The sequence below is a fragment of the Chionomys nivalis genome, chromosome 11 (assembly GCF_950005125.1).
Source record: "Chionomys nivalis chromosome 11, mChiNiv1.1, whole genome shotgun sequence".
Lineage (NCBI taxonomy): Eukaryota > Metazoa > Chordata > Mammalia > Rodentia > Cricetidae > Chionomys > Chionomys nivalis.
Window position 1 is genome coordinate 30,981,082 of NC_080096.1, and position 19,193 is coordinate 31,000,274.

At 41.5% G+C, this 19,193-nt stretch overlaps 1 protein-coding gene across 3 annotated transcripts in view; it reads right to left on the reverse strand.

The window, feature by feature from the left end:
- Positions 1-13,146, reverse strand: part of Foxj3 (forkhead box J3) — a 104,493-nt gene extending 91,347 nt beyond the window's left edge. Inside the window, exon 1 of one of the 3 annotated variants that reach the window (XM_057784329.1) lies at positions 12,925-13,146. The gene's annotated coding sequence lies outside the window, so the exon portion shown is untranslated. Of the gene's footprint in view, positions 1-12,180; positions 12,271-12,924 lie in introns of those variants that run through there. The other 2 variants (XM_057784331.1, XM_057784330.1) reach the window with 2 other exon arrangements.
- Between the last annotated feature and the right edge of the window lie 6,047 nt (positions 13,147-19,193).

Below are 19,193 nucleotides of genomic sequence, written 5' to 3' on the forward strand. Positions count from 1 at the left end.
GGCAAAGTTATCAGAAAGGTTTCACATCATTTTCAAATCTGCTCAACCAACAGTAGCTGCCTGAGGTCAATTCTAAACAGAACCAAAAGGTAATAGATACCCACAGCTACTGTGATGGGCAAGCAGCTAACATGCAAACTGTGTACCTGTCGTCCCTGATTCAAACCACAGAATGATTCAAGCCTCTGAATAAACAAGAGACCCAGATCAAGACATTCTCTTTCAAGAGGCAGAAACTCTGGATTCAGGGAGGGTAGGAATAACAGGCTGGGTACATCAACTAGGATTCTCTGAATATTAGTCCTAGAATCACACACAAATATATTTTTTCCTCTCAAATTTGCTTGTGAACTTGTTGAAGAAAAAAAATGTTACATGCATGGTATGAACTTGGTTCTAGTTCCACTGGAGAAAGGTGGTATGTATGATTCAATGAGAACTGCATGACAGCTCAGTGGAAGAGCACATGCTTTGCAAGTATGAGGCTAAGAGTCCAATCCCTAGCACCATAATAACAATAAAACTAAATTAAAGTGGTTTTAAAAACAGCAAGTAGACGCATGACTGACAGACCAGACCAAAAAGGGTATAATTTGGATTCATTCAAGAGACAATCAAGCATGGGTTTCTAATCAGGACATGATTAGAGGAATATTTTCAGATGATTCCAAAACTGAGCATGATGGCACAGGCCTCTTATCCTATTACTTGGGAGGTGGAGGTAGGAGAATCAAAAGTTCATGGTGGTCCCAGGCTCTATATTGAGTTCAAAACTATCCTGGACTATATGAAGCCCCACCATATAAACAAATGAGTGAGTGAGTGAGTGAGTGAGTGAGTGAGTGAGTGAGTGAGTGAGTCAATGAATGAATGAGGGAGATTCCATTGACCCCAATACCAAGAGGAAGGGTGGAAGGAAGAAAGGGGAAAGGAAGGCTATTGTAATTAAGGTATGACTCAGTTTCAAAAGCAATATAAAAGAATTTTATAAGTTTATAAGAGACAGATAAAAGAACCATAAGAGTCAAATTATGACAAAAAGTAAAAAGGAGAAAGGTCAGGCATGTTGACTCATGCCTAAAATGACGGCATTTGGTGGCTGAATCAAGTGGATACTTCAAGGCTAGCATGGGCTACATAGGAAGCTCTAGGTCACTATCTGTGTTTCTTTCCCTGCTGCTGTGGCAATACCCAGACAAAAGCAACTAAGGAGAGAGAAGTCTCATGGTTCAAGGTACAGTCCCTCATGGTGGGTGTAGCGATTTCTAATTGGTCTCAATAAATAAAACCCGGAATCAGGTATTAGGGATGAAAGCTGAAAGATCAGAGCAGTGCAGCCAGCCACTAGAGAGACCTTTTACCTCTAGCAATGCTCAGACCAAAGGGTGATCCTGTTCTCAGACTGCATCTCCAGACTGCAACTGTCTTCACCAAACCTCAGACTGCACTGAGCTGTCTGTCTCCTTCCGCCTTATATTCCTCTCTCCACCCAGCCTTATTACTCTTGTCTCCACCTCCCTAGTGCTGGGATTAAAGGTGTGGGATGATCCCAAGTGTGTGAGCTCTGTTTCACTTTTAGACAGATTAAATCTTGTGCAGCCCAGGGTGGTCTTGAACTAACAGAGGTCTCTCTGCCTCTGTCTCCCAAGTCCTGGGATTGAAGGTGTGTGCCACCACTCCCTGGCCTCTAGTGGCTTAGATTTGCACTCCGATCTTCAGGCAAGCTTTATGTGTTAAAACATAAATAAAATATCAAAACAGGTGGGGAAGTCAGGGTGACAGAGTCTGAAGCAGCTGCTCTCATGGCACCCACAATCAGAAACAGAGCATGAATGAGCACTACCTATTTCTTGCTCAGTTCTAGAATCCCAGTGTCACCCAAATAATAGCATCAAGATAAAGCCCCACACAAAGGCATATAAAGAGGTCCATTTCCTTGTCAGCTAATTCTAAATTGTTAGGTTGACAATTAATGCCAACAATCACAGACTCCCTGGGCTACATATAGTGAGAACCCTGTCTCAAAAAACACGAATGCTGTGTACACACAGGCACCCCACATACACTCGAGAAAAAAAAAAGAAAATACCATCAATTTTGCTGACTACAATAATGGCACATATAATAATATATGAGTCTAGCACGATTGCACATGCCTTTAATCCAGCAGAGGCAAAAGAGTTTCCTTAATTTGAGGTCAGCCTGGTCTATATATCAAGTTCCAGGACAGTCAGGGCTACTTAGTGAGACCATGTCCCAAATAATACATTAGGAACAAGAAAATAAAAACTAACACATTGGTACAAAAGAAAACAAGACACTTGAATTATATACAAAAATTTCAATATTTGAATCTCAGTAACTGAGGATTTATTTTATATACTTCTACATATATGCAATAGAGCAGATAGACTAAAGTCTTTGGGTATTATTTATTCAACTCCAACACTTAAACAATTATTCTTCTTTTCTTAAATTTCAGGAAGCAAAGAATGAATATTACCTGTGAGAAAATGGCACATACATAATCAGAAGAAAACAGGCACTCATTTGATAGCTCTACTAAGAAGAATTCTCTATGAATTTACTCAAAGAAGTTCTTGTATATCAATATGGGAACTGAATATGTGCCAAGGTAATGCCTCAGCTACTAGAGAGAAGTAAACAGTCTTAGGCTCCATTAGAAAGCTAGTATCCAGACCAAGGAGGTTAACAGCTTCATAAACTCTTCTCTTAATTCACAGTGGAGTACTTCTATGCTGTCTTGAGCAGGGCATCTTAAGAGCATTTACAACGTTGAATGCTCACAGGGAAAGATTCATAATGCAAGTGAAGAATTTAGAAACCAAAAGTCCATGGTCTGTTGTGACACGCACTTTTGATTCCAGCACTAGAGGAAAGGGGGAAGTGGATCTATGAATGTGAGGTCAGCCTAGTATACAATCCAAATTTCAGGCCAGCTAAGGCAATGTAGTAAAACCCTGTCTCCATTTAAAACAAAACAAAAACAAAAAAAGGAAACCATGTCAAGCATAGAATCACTGAAAAACTAAGAAACTAGGTCTATTAAGCTTGAATAAGAATATTTCCCAGCTTTGCAACTCACTTCTAATACATAGACAGCCTATTATTTTCCTGAGGCTTCCTATCTGTTAATGAGTATTCAAAAGAGTGAGAAAAACAGTACATTTTTTCACTTCAAAAGACATCAAAATTTTCAATTACCTTAACTACTTTGTGAATATGTACACGAAAAGGCATCTAGTTTTTTTCCAAATGTGACAATTTATTGATTTCCCACAATGATTCGCCACACTTCAAATACTGGGAGAACACCAATAAACACTGAATATCCTGGTACACAGTCTGGGAAGCTTCTTTCCCTCTCACTTCCATTATGCCTCATCCTTAAATTTCTGGTTATTCTCTCAACCTAAAATGCCCATATCTCATCTCATTTCAAATACTACCTATTCTAAGACACTTTCTTCATCAGTAGAAAGAAAACCATTACTTTTACTTGTTGGTAAATCCATAGTTCACTATCCACACCTGTCAGTGGGAACAGAACTACTTCGTAACTGCCATTTGATAATGCCTTACATACATAGCATCAAAATATGTTGAAAAAATAATGTTTAAATACCTGAAGGGTTCTCTTATGAAAGAAGGCAGACTATGGGCACTACTGTTCCAGAGGAAAAATGACTGGTTAGAAGTACATTTTGCTTCAGTTAGAGTCTATATTAAACAAACAGGCTACCTTTTTTGTCCTTTTTGAACAGTCTGGCATTCAACTCACAACAGGTTAATGACCTCAAATCTCTAGCAAACCTCCTGCCTCCCTTCCTGGGTGCTGGAATTACAGATGTGTAACATGCCATATTAGCTACATTTCAACTACCACTGACTACAGGCTTGGGAAGAGAAGCTAAATGGCCATACCTTAAGTGTTTTAATAGGGCAGTTCATTGGCCTGAATGACTAATTTAATATTCTAGGACCTACAATTTATCTCATCATACCAGTTAAAAGGTAACTTGATACACACTATTTAAAGCAATATCAAAATTCTTTTTTTCCTGGGGGGGATGGGGGGATGGGGGAGGTGGGGGGGTGTTGAGACAGGGTTTCTCTGAAGCTTTGGAGCCTGTCCTGGAACTTGCCCTTTAGACCAAGCTGACCTTGAACTCACAGAGATCCACCAGTTTCTGCTTCCCCAGTACTGGGATTAAAGGTGTGCGCCACCACTGCTTGGTCAAAAAGATGAAACACAAAATGCCTTGTTCTGTACTACTTTACTGAATACAACATGTTCTGAGCAGTAAGCACAGTCAGATGCCATCTAACATTTCTCACATATTTAGTGCTGGTCCCACCAGATGACATCACCAGTAGTAACATCACAACCATCAATGTTTGCACATGCATACTCTGATGGTTCCCAGTGACAGTCATCTAACATTCCTCAGAACATGGCCCCTTTCATTAAGTTAAGAGAACTGCAGAGAGGATAAAAACAGAAAGACACAGTCTCTATCCTTTAAGAGTAAATATAAGTATCTTTGCGGGGGGAAGTGTTGGGCTTTTAAAGCAGGATCGTACTACTTGAAATTATGCCACTACCAAAGTAAGATCCTGCTTCCTTTTTTTTTTTGTTTTGTTTTGTTTTGTTTTGGAAGGGATCCAAGACAGGGTTTCTCTATGTAGTCTTAGCTCTCCTGGAACTAGTTCTGTAGACCAAGATGACCACAAACTCAAAAGATCTCTGCTTCCCGACTGCAAGAATTATAGGCGTGCGCCACCACTGCCCGATTGAGTAAGATTTCTTAATCATAGTATCATAACAAACCTGCTAACCTTCCATAAATCAGAAAGTCTAGGTCGTCTATCTCAGTAACAAATGTTCCTTAGAGATCAAGCCTGGCGGCACATACCATAATTCAAGCATTTGGGATACTGAAGCAGAAGGACTGTGGGTCAAGGCTAGTCTGGGCTATATACCAAGATCTTGTCTCAAAAACAGGGAAGAAATGCTCCTTAGATGAGGGCATTCTTGGGTTTGGGAATTTGTTTTGACATTCATCATTTATGGGTATGGAGTATGTGCTCCTGGAGGTCAGAAGGCAACTTTCAGGAGTTGGTTCTCTCCTTTCCAACTCAGATGAATCCTAGGAATCAAACTCAGGTTGTCAGACTTGGAGCACGCAGTATTTGCCCACTGAGTCACGGAACCACCCAGGTTCAAGGTCACTGCTTTGGATCAACGGTTCTCAGCATTTTATTGTAAATAAATAATCATGAGGCCATCAACTCCTCTTAAAGCTATTTATCCTCACCCTAAATGCATCAAGTTTCTCAAACAGGCTAGATACTGCCTTTCCAGTTAAAACTGAGTCATCAGAAGCAATCAATCACAGGTACCACTTACAGGAAGGAAGGGCAGCTCTATGCCATTTCTCCCAAGCTAATCAACTGTGGCCTTTGCTGGCTGGGACCCTACTTTTTACTTTTCTGGATATAAACAGATGACAAATTCATAAGCAATCAAATAAGAGAAATTAATTAATTCACTGTTCCTGGATTGAAAACAGTACCTTAAATAAACATTAGCAATTTGATTTTTTTATTAAAAAACTGCCAGAGAATGGAAATAGGTTAAACAAATCCTTAGGTCTAATTTTCATTGCAAACTAGACTTCCATTTCAGGTCACTTAATTGAGAAATAATAACTACTGCATATAAACCTGAGATTTTCAGTTTGTTTTTGAGGGAAAAAAATAAATTTCTTGGTATAAGAAAATCCTAATGCAAAGAAACCTTAAATCACCTAATACACTCACAACTTGATCCATAATACTATAATCAAGTAATTTATCAAACCAATTTATTTACATAACGTCTTAGCCAATAGATGGACAGAATCAAGTATTTAAACTGCTCTTCAAAAAACTCAGTTTTCCAATTTGTTATCTGAACCACAAAAATCAAACTTTCTGAATGAAACACGCTCACTGTATAGAAAGGTTCATAAGAAAATTTAAATTAGCCATTGTCATGCTTTCCTCCCATTCTGGTTTTTGTTGTTCTGTTTCTATTCAGTAAAACTTCCTTTGTATACTATTAGTCTTCTTACCTACCAGGCAACAGACAATAGGTCTCACTCAGTAACCTAGACACCTGCACTAGACCATCTTACAAGGATAATTTCTCTAAAGTGTATTGGCATATACTTCCATTTTGAGAGAAAGAGGGTGAGAGACATAACTGCTACTTAGCAATCCTTAAGTTCCCATTCTCATTCTTCCCTTCCTCACCTCCAGAATAGAATACTGACAGCAGAGGTGCAGACTCGAGGAAGAATGCTTCCAATGTCTAAAAATGGACCTAATTTAACAAAAAACTGTCCCCATTAATTTTACATTAAGCTTTACAACATCATAAGATATGCTCTTATCTAAAGGATTGGATCCATTTGGGACCTCCATGGCCTTTCACTTCCACTTCAAAAAAATCTAAAGTCTGCTCCCCACTATAATTTTGTTACTTTTCTACAAAAGGAAGAAAGAAAGAAAGAAAGAAAGAAAGAAAGAAAGAAAGAAAGAAAGAAAGAAAGACAGACAGACAGACAGACAGACAGAAAGAAAGAAAGAAGAAAAAAGAAAAAAAGTACAAGCCTAGAGGAGAATACAGGAAATGGATTCCTATATCAGGTCTACTAACAGTAACTGACACTTATTCTTGTCAAGACTTCATGGTTACCCTGTAAGGCTGTAAAATCCAACATCAATCATCACCCAAATGAAAGGTGAAAGATTTCAAAAGCACACATGCTCTAAATAACATGAAACAAAATTTCCTGACATACAAGCATTAATATTTCTAATGGTGTTTGCTATTCATTTATACAAAAGATAAAACATCAGTCTATCTCCTATCTTACCTGTCTAGCCTGTGTTACAGATTCACCAACCCAAGGAAAACACCAGAAACACCACTTACTTCCTACCCCAACAGTATGCCACCTTCAAAGAATCAACCTACCTTTGACTGCTGTATGTTAATTGCTGTGACTATAACTCATTCCCAATGTTCTAAAGCCAAGCAACACAAACTTTATTTTAATTCAATAATCACTCAAAATCTAGAATGTACAATAACCTATTTTTATCATACTATAACCTCCTCCCAAATTCATTCTCTGTAAGCAATCAAAATGTGAAACTGTGTCTGAAAAGCCAGCAGTCTTACCTATCACTACATTCCTCTAACAATCTCACAGTAACTATTACAAACTAAGCTCTATTGATGGTTTAAAAGGCCAGGTCAGGTCTCAACATTAGACAAAAGTAGATTCCGATTTCTAGGGTTTTTAATACATACACACTAGCACTAAACTCTTCAAATCAATCAGAAGACTAATCTGAATGTGATTATATCCCACTAAATAGGGCTCTTGCTGACTAGGAATTCAGTTGACAACTCTTCACTTTGTACTACAGGTGAAAATTTTGACTGAAAGTCAGTTAACTAAATAAGTAGAGCGTCCTTTAGACACAGCCATCAAAGAATGATGACCAACTCTTCAACTCAGCTCAACTCTTCTCCACATAGGATTTGAAAATAATGAAAAACAACACAGGCAGTTTGTGCTGTCTCTAACAATTCTCTTGGACTATACGCTATTATATTTATTTAGTATGTATGTGGGGAGGGTACAGGTATGCCATGGTGCCTATATGACAGTCAGAGAACTATTTGTGGAAGTCAGTTCTCTCTTCAACTGTGTGGGTTCTGGGGACCAAACTCGGGTCATCAATCTTGACAACAAGTACCTTTACCAACTAAGCTACCTCATCAGCCTTTCTTTAAAAAATGTTGTTCATGTATGCGTCTGTGTGTGTGTATGGAAACAAGTTCATGTCTCAAGCTGGAACAGATGCCAGAAGAGGGTGCTGAATCCCTTGGAGTTGAGAGTAAAGGCATTTGCAGGATATTGGGCTTGTTACATGGGTACTGGAATCCAACTCCAGTCCTTATACCTGCACAGCAAGCACTCCTAATCTCTGAGCTATTTGCCAGCTAAGACTATCTTCTAACGGTTCCTCTTACTACACTTCATAAGTACGAATCTGTCATAGAGTACTTCACTCACTTAAGAGGGAAAATAAAGACTGTGTGGTGTTAATACAGATCCAATCACACCAAAATAAAATGTTAGAGTTATGGTAAAATTCTTTAAGCAACGGAAGTAGCCTAGAAAGTATTAGAAACTGGGTCTACAAAGGGTATCAAAGTAAAAGTTCTTATCTTATTATAGTATTAAAGTTTGGCACCACAAGTCATTTGTTTTGACCTGACTGTACAAGAATATTTATTTGAAAAACATCAAATTCTCATATATCAAATAGTATAGCAGACAAAGGTACCTATTAGCAAAAGGTTACTTAAAATAAGTAGAGTGAGTGCCATTGTTATAAATATAAGTACAACATCTGGTTCCTTGCAACAAAGCTATTTCCATATCCCAACAGATGGCCCACAGTAATAATGTTTTGCTGATCTGGTTATAACGAAATCTATTAAATCAAAAATCCTGTACAACAGATACCTTCCCCAATTTCAGTATAAGTCAATCTCTTTAACCAAAACACTGTACTTTGGTTCTTTTTTGTACACTGAAATATAGTTACGCCAATTAAAATGGTCAAAAATGTTGAAAGTTATTATAAAATCCTACTGTGAACGTTTTCCTGAGTTTTGAAGAGAAAGAAGCAGAGTGCCTACTTTTGGGCTAAAATGGAAACAAAATCTGCATTAAGAGAAGGCTGTTGACAGAGGGGCAAAGAAGCTTTGGCCCTCAACTCGAAATTTCTGAATAGCATCAATGAGGGAAGCTGCAGGTCAGAAAACACCAACAGTAAAGAGCAATTAAAGTATGTAGTTTTTAGCTGAGACGCTGTTAGGGCAAACAAAATACACTGATGTCTAAGCATCTATCTTATTTTAGCTCCACATTAAAAGAAATGTTCATGCAATGTCAAGTCATTTTCACCGCTTCTCCAACTACTTTCAAAATCCAATCTTCATATTCTGCCATGCTCTTCCTTGAACTGTTACCTTTTATTAATTCATAATCAGTAAACAAAACAGTATAGTTAGGATCTCTGGGTTTGAAGTCAGCCTGGTCTACACAAAAGGTTCCAGAACAATCAGAACTACACAGAGAAACCCTATTTGAAAACAAGCAGGTAAAAGTAGAAACTATCTTTAGAACATTAGTTTTTTGTTTTATTGTTTTTGGGGGGGGGGTTGTTATTGTTTTTTGGTTTTTTGGTTTGTTTTCCAGAAAGGTTTTCTCTGTGTAGCCCTAGTTGTCCTGGAACTCACTCTGTAGACCAGGCTGGCCTCCAACTCAGAGATCCTCCTGTCTCTGCCTCCAGAGTGCTGGTATTAAAGGTGTGCAGCACCACCCATCTTAGAACACGTTTCTTTTCTGAAGACAAACTCGTTTTTTGACAATTGAGTGACTCTAATATGGTCAATAATAATCCCAAAGGAAACATTAGGAGAAAATATTAAAATATTACCATAGCAGCATAAAATCTCTACAGATCATGTGAAAACAATTTATCAATCTGTTACCTTCCTTTCAAAATTCCTTCTGGCCTAGTTCAATAAACTTTGTGTTAAGTCCGCTGTCCGTGAATTTTAAAACTGAATTAAATATTGTCAACAATACTACCTTGTAGAAAATCTTCCTATTCTTGGCTTCTGTTGCAGAAACTGCTTCCTGGTTCTTCTCAGAATGCTTCATTTTCCTATTAGACTACTGTAAAGTCTCAAATTCCTCAGGGTTCCCCCACTGTACCACAGTACTCCTGACAAACATCTACTCAAAGTGCTTTACTAACCACTTACAGGCCCCATCACTGCAAATCTACATCTCTCCTGACTAATAAATGATGATTAATGGTTAGGACCCTGCCCTAAGTCACTTCATGATTACAAGACTTAAGATGAAGACGTAATGAATTAAATATATGTAAAGAGCTTATAATAATTTCAGGAATACTGTAAGCATTCAATAAATGTCATTTATTTTCACAACCAGTTTCTTGTATCAGGCCATCATCTTAATCCTAAAACTGTCCAAGAACATTCTAGTCAGTTTCCCTACTTCCTGCATTCAGCAGACACTGAAATCTTCCTTGGATACAATATACATTGATTGTTTCACTGTCTTGAGAAAGCACTATAGCACCCTACAAAACCAAATCCTCTATCCTTGACCATCCTCAACAAATGTACTCTAGGCAAATGTATGAGTATGAATATTTATTCACAATACAATGCTCCGTGACAACAAGCTACTCAGTATCTCATATAACCAACCAGCCACTTTTCCGCCTTTATAAGTCCCTTTAATCTCTTGAATAGTCTCTTCACTGAAAATTCCCTTTTCACACCACTTACTTGGTTCAAAAGTAAAGGCTGTTTATTACATAGGAACGATGCAATGTATAAGGCTGCTTCTCCAAAAGTAGAGACAATGTCTACTCTTTTTTCAACACAAGTTGAAGCTTTCAGACACCATTTTAATACTTGTGTTTCTTTATTTACTTCACAGCATGGCGCTTTACACAAGCATACAAACGCTGACTGTCTTACTATTAAAAATACACCTCAGAATATATCAGAACAACATTCTATTTTTCACAGCCCCACCCATAGTTAGCATAATGAAAGCAGAATCTTTATTTAAATACTTTTATTCAACACAGAAGGAAAAGGAAGAATATGCTGACACTTGTATCAGATAAAAAGGGAAAAGGTAGTATCAAAAATAAATTTTAAGACTACAATGTAAGGCTGGGTGGTGGTGGCGCACGCCTTTAATCCCAGCACTGGGGAGGCAGAGGCAGGCGGGTATCTGTGAGTTCGAGGTCAGCCTGGGCAACAAGAGTTAGTTCCAGGACAGGCTCCAAAACCACAGAGAAACCCTGTCTGGAAAAAAAAAAAAAAAGACTACAATATAGCCACTTATAGTAATGACCCAGGCCTGTAATTTCAGTACTTGGGAGATGAAGGCATGATCAAGAGTTCAAGGCCAGCCCTCAGTTTATACTGAGCTAGAAGCCAGCCTGGGTCTACAATAAATAAAAAAACAAAAAAAGAATGTGAAAAACAAGAGAATACTGGAAATTTTCACAAGAGTGACTTCAAAACAGTTAAGTTTTATTTTACCCAAAACTAATAAACTGAAAGCCAAAATAAACATTCTTGACCTCGTCCACAAAACATCTAATAAAGTCATGAGAAATTCCCCAGCAGCACAAAACAAGCACAGAACAAGAGTCACCTCAATTCCAATGAAAACCAAACAGGAAAGAGTAACCTCCAATCTCATCTAAAAAGTCAGAGTCAATCACATCTACAACCCTTCCTAACATAAAGACGGGGAACACTTGGCCTGAAGAAAAAAAAAAGAGGGGGCGGGGGAGCAGTTATCGTTTTCTCCATAAATACATGCATCTGTCACGCTACTGGAAAGAGCAATCTGTGGTCTCCAAGGAGCAAAACACAGTCAAGATGGAAACCTTAACCTGGAAGAGATATTAAAGGGAAAGTAAAACAAAGCAAAACAAAAACAACACGTGTTTCAAAGCCAGTTTTCAAAAACGGGGCCCAACAGTACCTAGTGCATTTCAGAAGAGTGGAATAAAGGAACTTCCAGGACAGTCAGTAGAACTGCTAGTCAGCCAAAGGAAAGCTATGTATGTAACTAACTCCCAAGAGAACATTACCTGCTTTCTCACTGGGGAACATAACACAAGGAGAAGCTAAAGACAAACGAAAGACGAAATGAAGCCCACCAATCTCCAGCTCCCCGACACGACTCATTCAGGATTCTAGCAACAACCACAGACTGGGAAACATTAGGACACAGGGGCACAGAAAGCAGAACGGAGAAAGGAAAACCGTGCACACCAACACATCAGTAGTAAGTGCTAGCTCTCTGGGGGATTAAGCGGTAGTGAAAAGAACAGGAGCTACTGGGGCTGAAAAGATGTCAATGAACTAAGGTCTGGTATGTCCCCTACTGGTCTCAATTTCGTAAGAGTACAACTCTTAATTCTTCCATCAAACAACAGTCATGCTCAGCAAAACAAACTGACCTTAACACCTTCCACGCTGCCGGGAAGAAATCACAAATCACGGGGATGGGGAGGAGTGTAAAGCGGGACGGGAGGGGGGGCACACGGGGGGGGGACACGGACCATCCCGCTAACTCCCTCTTGACCAACTGCAAAAATGGAGGGGGTGGGAGGGACGGGACACTACCACGTGGGCAGGATGCAACACAGGCAGGACAGCAGCAACCCGTCCGCAGGCGAAGGCTGCCTTTGCCCCAATGCCACAGAAGGACGCGACGACGGGATGGGCGAGAAGGCGGGACCCTCGCCCCGGGCTCCTCACCCCCGCAGGGCACCCCCGACCCGCGGGGCAGTGGCCGCGGTCCCGGCCGAAAAACGCCCGGAGCGTGAAGGGAGGACGGCGCATCGCGCCAGGAACGGGACGAGCTCGGGCTAGGCGCCGGTCACCGAGCGCCGTCGCGACTGTCGCGGTCCTCCGCCGCCCCGGCATCCGCGGCGCGGGCCCACCTGGGGGAGGGGCAGGCGCAAGCGGCGTCAGGCTGAGGGGCAGCGGCAGCTGAGGAGCTGCGCCGCGGGCGAGGGAAGGCCGCCTCCCGCCCGGCCCGACCCGGCCCAGCGCCCACCGCGGGCCACGGGGAGCGTGCGCGGAGGGGAGCGAGCGCCGCTCGCCCAGGGCAGCCCCCGCCCGCGTCCCAGGAGATGCCCCAGCCCCGCCTCCCCGCCCGCCGCCCCAGCCCGGACGAGACTCTGGCGACGCATGCTCACCTCAGGCTGCGCAGGCCGGAACGGCCCGGCCGAGCCCCCGGCCGCTGCGTGCGTCTCCGTTCCCCGCGAAAGGTCCCAACGGCGCCCTTAGAGAGCGGCCCAGGCCCGGAGCGGCGCCGAGAGCGGCGGCGGCGGCGGGAGCAGCCAACATCCGGGGCCGCGCACCCGGAACTACTTCCCGGCCCGCTCCCTCCCACCCCGCCTCCCGCGACGTCGCAGCACTGCCGGCCCGGCGTCCTCCGCGCCACGGCCCGCCCCGTCGCGGCCACCGCGATGTGCGAGGGATTCCTCCGCAGGGACAAGTAGTGCCCTGGGCTCCCGCGGCTCTGCCTGCTCGTGGCTGGCGAGAACCGGCGGTGGGCGGTGCGGAAGGCTTTGCCGTGCTCGCGCCGCAGGCTTAAGGGAGACCGGGGCGGCCCCGGGCCCTCTCCCGGGATTCCAGCGCCTGAGGAATGCACCTCGTGACCTCCCCTCCTTCCAACCTCTGCCACTGCGCGGCCCCGACAGGCACAGAGCTTAGATTTTCCCGGCCGCCACCGGGGCACTTTGGACCTTGCTTGGGGACACGCGTCGTTCGGAACAGCAAGAGCGGGGTTCGAGGCCCCTCCCTACCAAGGCATGTCATCTTGTCCTTGCCCCTGCCGCGTCATCCTCTCCATCTCGAGTTCGCTGGCCAGGTCGTGGCTTTGCTATCTACAGGTGGAGCATTTAGCAGGGTTGTTCAGATTGGTAAACTTTGGACTTTTCAGCCTTACCTCTGAACTCTTAGCATTGACTATCTGCCCTGTCATTTTACACATAATTATCTTGGGAGGTATTTCTTGCTGTCGTTAAGTCACGTCCTGCTCTCCAGCACCAAGAACAATTGTGTACTCACAGCAGGTGCTCGATGTTCCTTCATTCGATTGTTTGGATGGATGTCAGTGAGTCTGGTTGAATGAGAAGGCCAAGTTCTGAGAAAATTGTTCCCGACAACTCTGCTGAGCTATGACAGCGTGAAGCCCTCCCTCCATGCCATCATCAAACATTGAACACTTTTCATCTGCCAAGCAATGGGAATTCAAAGTATCCATTTTTCTCCCTGATAACTCCCACTGGTGTTCTGAAGGTTTATCCACTCATTGTCCAACAAAGACTTCCCCATCTCTGTACCTGGCACTACTTCAGTGCTTAAGATGAATCGGTGAACAGAGGGGGGGGGATAAAAATAAAAAGAACTATGTAATATGTCAGAAAATGTTGAAAATGCAGGGAAAACGCAGGTCAGGACAGCTGTGTGGAACATTAGAAGGAGGATAATCCTTTTAAAGAGCTGCCTGCATGAGCCACATTCATAAGACAACTTGAGTCAGAGACTCAGTATAGTTGTGGTTAAAGTCCCTGTGAGTGTTAGAAGTAGTAGTGAGGCCAGGGGAAGTGAAAGAGAAAGACAGGGGATCTTGCAGGCAGTCTCTACGGAGCTTTAAGCAGAAGTGAACGCTCTGCTTAGAGTACAGGGTAGGAAGTCAGAATTGACATCACCCAGTGACAAGACACTTGAGAGTCAGCCAGAAGACAGAGTTAAAATGTACAAGACATCATACACTTGGCTCCAAACCCACTCAATACCTCCTCTTACAAGTCATGGGCAGGACATGTCTCACTGGTTTGCAATTCCAAGATACTGCCTGGAAATGTTCATTCTGGTTTACAGTGGGCATAGAACTTGGGGAAAGAACAGATTAACATACCTGCTAGGATGGGGTGGTGAGCCATTACTTTTTTTTTTTTTTTTTTTTTTTTTTTTTTTTTTTTGGTTTTTCGAGACAGGGTTTCTCTGTAGCTTTGGAGCCTGTCCTGGAACTCCCTTTGTAGACCAGGCTGGCCTCGAACTCACAGAGATCCGCCTGTCTCTGCCTCCCAAGTGCTGGGATTAAAGGCGTGCGCCACCACTGCCCGGCTGAGCCATTACTTTTGAGGAACAGAACCAGGAGCCATAGAGATTCAAAAGGTGGAGAACTAATAAAATTGTGCTTTATGTGAGATTCCTGCTACGTGAGTAAAATATAACCGGTCTGGCCACAGAAACAAAAGATTAATGATGGTAAGAGGACAGATGTATCTATTTGCTTTTCTTTAATAACCTATTAACCATGGATTTCCATCCCATAACATTGTATTGTACACCTTAAACATACACAATAAAATTAATTTAGTTTTTTTTAATATGCAGAGAAGTTCACACACAATGCCCCTAGCAACAAGAAAGGTTCTGGGACCTTGCAAGAAAGAAATGCTTAAGATGTTGGAAGGGCAGACCTAGGTGCAACTCTAGTATTCTTTAACTTCCTGCATTGCCGCTTGTTGTAGAATATTATTTTAATGTGTGCTAACATCTGTTTACGCTCTGAAACCTTTGTTTAAAGATGTAAAGATGTGCTGCTTTTCTTTACACTGCATTTGTTGAACTCTATGAAGCTGTGATTCTTTGCCTGTCTATAACGCCTGATGATCTAATAAAGAACTGAACAGTCAATAGTGAGGCAGGAGAAAAGCTAGGCAGAGAGGGTAACTAGAAGGAAAAATGAAGAGAAAAAAAAGGAGCAAGAGAGAACAAGGAGAGGAGAACATCAGGGGCCAGACACCCAGTCAGCCACACAGTAAGAGAGAAATTTAAGATTTACAAATGTAAGAAAAGGAAAACACCCAGAAGTGAAAGGTAGATGGGATAATTTAAGCTGACAAGAAATTATCCAAGCTAAGACGGAGCCAATATAAGTAATAGTAAGCCTCCATCCACATGTGATTTATGTGGGAGCTGGGTGGCAGGCGCCCCAAAAGAACCAAAGGGTAAACAACAACCAACTACATTTTGGTGTCCAACGTGGGGCTAGAACAAAGAGAAGAAAACAACCAACAGCCTATATCAAATTTAGTTTCTCTCCACCTCTGTTCCTGCATCTACAAACTAGAAACTAATAACAGAGACCTAGCCAAAGAACAGGCTTTTGTCAAGAGTCCCCAAAGACAGCTGTTCACAATATACATAGGTGAGAGTCAGCATAAGAAAAGAGCAGTTTGCTCTCCTAGGAGGTGCAGGTAGGTTTGGAGGGAAGGTAAGGTTGGAGCAGGCCAGCCCTCAAAAAGGAGATGGTAAGTCTGGGAATTAACAGAGATTGTGCAAAGCAGAGAGATGAAGTTGTTACTGTTCTTTATTTGCAGTCTTTCCCCATCTTCGTGTAGATTGTAAATTCTCTGGAAATTTACACACCAAAGATTAGACACAGGGAGTGCTTCAAGGGTAGCATGTTTGTTTGACAGGTGTGTGACTCCACAACCACACTGGATAAATAATCTTCCTTCTGATCCTTTCTCTGCATTTGTTGCAAAAGAAAATAGGAAAATAAATTTAAAATGAGCCAAGATTTGCATGAGGGAGAAGAGAGAAACATGAGGCAGGGCCTTCCAGATTCCCCGGGTATCTTTCTATAATACATAATTTCATGTATTAGATGCATAAATAAATAAATAAATAAATAAATAGCTACACATAGGCCATTGGAAGCTCTTAGCACTGCTTGCAGCTACTTAATCACAACACTTGAGTATTAGTCACTATGCATACTTAAAGAGCAGTCAACAATCATTTATCAAGTGCCTACTCATTCCAAGCATTGTACTAAATATCAAGGAGTTAAACATAAACAGATAAGCAATTCATTTCAGTGCAATCCAACAGAGACTTGTATTTACTCCATGGAAACAGGGAAAAGGCAAGGCAAACTTCAGTTTGGTGTAGGAAGCTGTAGACCTGAGGAGACAAAGCCTCCCCCTTAAAAGATAAGGGTGGGGCCAAGTCAATAAGTGAGCAGAAGTTTTCTGTCTAGAGACAGCAGCAGCAGCCTTGGGAATGGAGAAAAACTGAAGTGGGGAAAGAAAACAGAACAACTTGTACAAACGAAAAGGATGGGTGGATACAAGAAGAGCCAAGCCGCAAAAATGAGCCTTTTAAATGCTCATTAAATCCGCATGGCTGATGGCAATAACTAACTCCTGGAGCTAGACTACACTGATCTATGTAAACTACCCTTACACTGAGTTCTTCCCTCTGATAGCTTCTGACTGTATAGGTAAAACAAAAGGTAGTTTTCCCAAACTATATGAGCCAAGCATTTTGTGTAGAAAGATCCAGCTTAGACTCAAGTCTACCATCACCAGTAAGAGGCCAAAATAATTTATTTGCTAATCTGACTACAAATTTGCACTAGTATATCACAGACACGGTGGGGGATCCTCTGTTCCTTGTAACCTGCCTCAAATCTTGGCTTACTTCCACTCTCAGAATCGACCAAGCTCGTAAAAAACAATGGGAAACACAAAGGCACCACGACAGCTGAACAAACATGAGCAAATATGTAGATTGAATGAAGAAGTTACATTCGGTGTAGGCAATATCATAGATGAAATGATGCTTCAAAGAGTGAGCCAATGGATGTTCAAATAGAGTGGCTGCAAGGACAATCTCCTTTGCACAAGTTTGATATTTTAGGGACTGTTACAATGAATGGAACCTGGATAACAACAACGACAACAAAAAACGTCAAGATTTGCAGTTCAAGATATCTTAATCCTCTAGGTGCAAATTTGGAAATTAAATGATTAGCTTCAAGGCATGACATTAATGCCTGATTGTGTGCCTTGTGTACTAAATAGGAACCTTCACGAAGCTCCAGTGCTGGGAGATGCTGTGGGAGCACATTCCACTCCTTCAGCCTATAGCCTTTAAGATACCAGCCCACTTGGGCGTGGTCTCTTACACTGTAAAAGCAGCTGTAAAGCATGTGCTCCTCTTGCTTCCAGGTCCCGCTTCCGGCTGCTAGATTCTGTTCCCGATTGCACAGAGGACTGTCCAGTAGGCAGAATTATATGCTATTCTCATGGTACTAAGGGATTTTAAAGAACCTCTCAATATAATTATTGATTCACAATATGCAGAAAGAGTTGTCTGGCATATTGAAACAGCTGAACTTATACCAGATGATACAGAATTGACTATTATTCATCCAGTTACAAGACAATCAGGAATAGGCTTTGTCCTATATACATAACATACATCCGATCCCATACGGTTCTACCAGGTCCTCTAGCACAGCAAGAAGCAATTCTAGAGGATGACACCCTATCCCAAAAGTTTGTCATTGGGGTTGGGGACGTTTAGGGGTTGTTGACTATTATTTGTACTAGATAGAGGGTTGGGTGGAAAACTATGTTTGTTTAAAAAAAGGGGAGGGGATAATAATGGTGGGTAATAGAGTGAATACTTGTGAGCTATTTATGGATAATTTACATTGGTATAGCTTTTGTATATTGAGACAAGTTCAAATTATATTTGTTATTTTATTTACATTATTTGTACACCTATGCAAAGTTATTCTGTCAGATTGTATATATGCATGTTTCTACCTGTGTTTAGGATATTTTGTAATTGATACAACTTTTAGGATATATTTTCATATTGCATTATATATTACTCCTACCTCTGATCAAGATACTTATAGTTGTTTACATTTTGAGGTCATTGTCCTCATTTGTTACACATTTGTTTACAGATTATTTAATATTCTGACATAAAGTTTTAGTCTTTAAGTTATACAGGTATTAAATATTATAGGTCAGTAGTTGTTCATGTTTATTATACATACAGTCAGATCAGTTAGGTTCTTTAGATACATAGAGATTGTATTCTGTCTAAATAGGCAAGGATTGGTAGAACAATGAATGGAACCTGGATAGCAAAAAAAATGTCAAAATTTGCAGCTCAAGATATCTTAAATAATTTAGGGTTCTGTTGACATGAGACATGATTGCTCCTGACAGCACTAATCTATTCCTGAGAGAATATTGAGCACTGAAGACACTGCACATGGAGTTTGTTTTCTTCTTGGCACAATTGGCCTTTGGGCAAGGAACTGCCCATACCTCAACCACTGACAAAGTACATTGTATCCAGAAATGGATAAGGACACAAGGAAAAAGATGGTCAAACCTTGCCAAGACAGGGTAAGACAGTTCTGAAAAATTTCCTGCCTCTGAAAATAGTCTATCAGTTATGCTTGGCCTTAGCCAAAGTTGGTTGCTTCAATGTTGCAAATGAGACTTTAGGTGATTGCTCGGGTAGCTAATTGTTTCCATCATATATCGCTTGCTTTGGAAGCTGCTTGATTGTACTTCCTGCCTGCTCAAGTAATATTATCTCCCTTCTCAGGCCTTCGATAGGGTTGAAGATTAGA